Source organism: Spinacia oleracea, chromosome 4, assembly GCF_020520425.1.
Source record: "Spinacia oleracea cultivar Varoflay chromosome 4, BTI_SOV_V1, whole genome shotgun sequence".
Classification (NCBI taxonomy): Eukaryota; Viridiplantae; Streptophyta; class Magnoliopsida; order Caryophyllales; family Amaranthaceae; genus Spinacia; species Spinacia oleracea.
The window spans coordinates 10333546-10337748 of NC_079490.1; the positions used below are offsets into that span (position 1 = coordinate 10333546).

At 33.8% G+C, this 4203-nt stretch overlaps 1 long non-coding RNA gene across 3 annotated transcripts; it reads left to right on the forward strand.

The window, feature by feature from the left end:
* Positions 1 to 3196, forward strand: LOC130459582 (uncharacterized). 3 transcript variants are annotated; one of them, XR_008919085.1, is made up of 8 exons: positions 1 to 603; positions 1260 to 1322; positions 1438 to 1581; positions 1673 to 1715; positions 2000 to 2117; positions 2246 to 2314; positions 2489 to 2546; positions 2785 to 3196. It is a non-coding gene; the product is annotated as an uncharacterized lncRNA (long non-coding RNA). The 3 variants fall into 3 exon arrangements; XR_008919086.1 differs by lacking the exon at positions 2785 to 3196 and having other exon boundaries at positions 2000 to 2128; positions 2489 to 2632; XR_008919087.1 differs by lacking the exons at positions 1 to 603; positions 2785 to 3196 and adding an exon at positions 753 to 997 and having other exon boundaries at positions 2489 to 2632.
* Positions 3197 to 4203: the final 1007 nt, after the last annotated feature.

Genomic DNA, 4203 nt, shown 5'->3' on the forward strand with positions numbered 1-4203 from the left:
CTGAGGGCGTTTTGGTAACAACACTTTTCGTGTCCCCTTTGGAAAATACTAAAACACCCTCTATCTCTTACCCTCAAACCTTTCGTCGTTCTCTGTCTCCCCCTCACTACTTCCTCCGCCGTTTCATCACTCTCACTGTCTCACATTATCTCCTCTCAAATCTTCAGTTCTCTTCCTCCCTTCAGTAAAGGATCTCAAATTTTGCGTTTTAATCCAAATTTTTAAAGTTTTGTGTGTAATCCAGTACTGCATCGAACCAGAAGGGGGTGGTTTGGTCACAAATTGAGGAGGGTCCGACTGGGCCTTGGTAACGGGTACTGCGTCGAACCAGAAGGCGGTGGTTTGGTCACAAATTGAGGAGGTCTGATTGGGCATCATAACATTCACATCATCGTCTTATGGGAGCGGGGAGCAAAACGGGTTCTCGGGTCCGGAGGTATCGCATTTGGGTTGGGGACATTGTTACACGTTAAGAGAGTTGGAAGAAGGTACAAATGGGTTTGGTGATGAGAATCTGATAGGTGAAGGTGGGTATGGAATTGTTCATCATGGGATTTTGAGTGATAATTACTCATGTGGCTGTCAAAATTTGCTAAATAAAAGGTTTGTTCTCTCCCTAACCTTTCGTTTCCGTAGTTGTAGTTGTCTTCTTTCTAATTTTGTACTGTAATTAAGTTTTTGTTTTTTGTTAGACTATAATATGTTTTGGGCGTACATAAAGGTTTTGCATTGTTTCTATGTATAGTTGAATGCCTGAATGTTTAAGCTGGTGTTTTCGTTGGCATTTCTTAGATTTAAACTGTATTGAAGGTGGAAATTATAATGTTTAAGTTGGTGTTGCCTTTGGCATTTCTGGGATTTAAGATTGTTTGATTTCCAAGAGCTTTCTGTTCCTTTAATTCTCTGTTTACATCTTATATTTCCCCCAAAATCATTACCCTTTTAATCAATGTGCAATGTGTATAGTTGACCGTGTAATCAATGGGATATGTAAGTTGTATGTATCTCTCCCCCTTCTTTCTCTTCCTCGATTTTGCATCAGTTTTGTTGCTTCTTCGGATTTGGTGACTATGGAGTGATTAATTGAATATTGTTTGGTTGGAATTTGAGATTAATTAAGTTTAATTAGCTTCTTGCTGCTGTGGGGAGTGGATGTAATTGGAATGATTGAAGTTGTTGATTTTAGAATTTCGGATTTAATTGAGTTGTTGATTTAATTGAATTTCGGATTCTGGCTTGAAATTTGTGAATTTTTTCAGGCTAATTTGACATGATTATAGAAGGAGAGGGGCGCTCTATTGAAGGCCATCTCAGAAAACCAGGTTTGAAAATCATATTTTGTTGTTGGTGTTCTCTTTGGTTATATGTTTTAGACTTCAAGTTATGACATGACATTAACTTTATATTGCATTTGCATGCTTAAAAACTCTGTACCAGCAAATCAATACCCCAATATTTCCAACGAGGCTTCCAAATTGGGCGTAGTATGGAGAGCTTATGCAAGCTACCTATACTATAGCTTCTCTAACAGCTTCGTTGAATATGGACCCTAATGAAACCGCCAGAAATTATAGAACCAAGGTAAATTTCTTAAATTTTGTTTTTTGTTATTAATTTGGGGTTATTTCTGTTGTAAATTTCAACAGTTTGATTGTCTATGTCTTCGTGGCAGCTCTGCACAGATCTAGAAAGTAGAAGTTTCCAAATCAATAATTGTGAGTATTTTACAATTCCAATCGCAATTTACCCTTCCATTCTTTATTTAATTTTCAATTTGATTTCAATTTTCTAATTGATTAATTCAAGTAAAAGGGGATATGATAATGGTCCAATTGCGTGATCCTTTCAAAAGTTTCTGATTGATTAATTTCCCCCTTTTATTTGGATATGCAATCTGATTCTTTGGTTTGCATTTCAGTTTTGTTTTTGAAATAAAGAGTGTTTTTTTGGAGTTTAATTTATGTTTTTGACTTCTTATTGTGGAATTTTGTGTGTGAAGATGGTGGTGGGTGCAAAGCGGAGAGTTGAAGAGTTGGAGGATGACTCTCATGCAAGTCGTAAGCATATTAAGACAAGGGATCTCCAATCAGTTCATCAATCTGTAGATAGAATGTCTGGTACGACATAGGTGAATAATGCTGTCTTAATGTGATAGAATCGACCTGCATTCCTTTTTTTTTATAATCAAATGCGATTCATAGTCTTCATTGCCAGTCACTCTTTCGTTTACATTTCTGAATTTTAGAGGGGAGAGAATTTGTTCGTTCAGCCGAGCCGGAATTTCCACATTGAGCTAGGAGAGCGTGAGAACGTTGTAGGTCTCTCTCCCCCTCTTTCTCTTCATCCTTGATTTTGCATCAATTTTGTTTTTTCTTCGGATTATGGGTTTTATTTATTTGGTCATATGCAATTATCCCCTTTGTATTTCATTGTTTAAATTAAATTAATGAATAAAACCACCAAACTATAAAATTTGCTGTTTTTTCAGGGTAAAAATGTCGTCTTCTTCATCATTGATGTCTCCTACCCCGGAGAATCGCATTGTTGTATGTTTCTTCGCACCTTTTTCTTTCTATTTTTAGAAACTCTTGCGTAAGCTGTATATAACTAGAGTTTGCAATATCTGCAAATACCGGGAAAGTAAATTTAATGTTTTTTTTTTTTTTTTTTTTCTGTATTAGGATTTCTTATTAGGTGTTGATAATTTAATTATTATGGATTTGCAGCATCAACAAGAACTTATTGAGCAAGTTCATTTTATTGGGATTTTTTTTTCTTTCTCAGTTTCTCTGTGTTGGGATTTGCCGGTGGCAAATTAAAGGTTTGATTTACTCTTTGTGAACTGAGTTCCGGGGTTTGTATTTGTATTTTCTTCTTGCGAAGTTGAAAACTAGGAGAATTGGCTGAAGCTTCAAAATTTTGAAGGCATCTTTGTTGTTGAAGATATAAGATTGTATCAAATTACCGAGTATATTTTAATGCTAGACTGCAAGTTCATTTTATTAGCAAAGTCAAATTTTGTTGTATATGAACATTTTTTATTACTTTTTTAGGTGATTTAATGTAATATAATAGAGATACAATATTTAGTTTTTAAATATCCGCACGCATTGCGTGCATATAAGACTAGTATTTTTAATAAGATAACTAGTGTGTGGCCCGGGCGATGCCCCGGTTGCTACATTGAATAACTAAAGTTTTAGATTTTTCTTGAGCTCATAATTGACCAAAATACTTGTGTTCTATAGAATGCAAAATATCTGTTAAGTTCGTCAAACACAGACATGCTAAGTCATTTTTCATGGCAAGTAAGTTTTCAATCATATCATCTTACAATTTGTATAATTTGTTTTCTCGTGGAACTAAGTGCGTCAAATTAATAAACACCAAATTAAATACTTCCTCCATTCTTTATTAAATGACACAATTTTTTTGTCACGTTTGCCAATGCAATATTTCAACCATTAATACCTTTTATTATCAATGGTTAAAAATTATAAAAATTTGATATGATAAAACTATAGGATGAGACGATTATAACAAGACCCCACATGACTATATTTTTTGTTAAGTATAAATCACAATTGATGGTCAAAGTATATTATATGAATAGTGTCAAAAGTACAATTGTGTCATTTAAAAAAGAATGGAGGAAGTATATATGCAACTATGTAAGGCAATCCTATAGTTGATTCTTATGAGACTTAAGGCAATCCTATAGTTGATTTTTATGAGACTTAAGACATTGTGTTTCTTCATGCTTGTCATAATGCTTTAATTTTTTTTTTCTTTTCAAAATAGTCCATAGACATTAAAAAGTCACATAAAAATTTATTTGTTTTAGACTTTATGTGAACATTTATTTATAAATTAATGTGAAGAGATAAACCACAAAAGGTGTAAATTAATGTCAAGTAACACAAAAAATAAGAATAAGAATAATTTATATTATCAAACCCTAAAAATACGAAATTAGGGGAAAAATCAAGAATTGACTGAAAGCAAACCCTAAAAATACGAAATTAGGGAAAAACAAATACAAAAAGTTAGAAAACTATACCTCCTCAATTTCGAAGGCGGCTGAGTTCGAAGGCTGAGGTCGAAGGCCAGATGCTTGGAGAGAAAGAGTCGAGCAAATTTTCACAAAAACCAAGACGAATTGTCACCCAATTTCAACAATTACTTGCAAAAAACCCAAAAAAA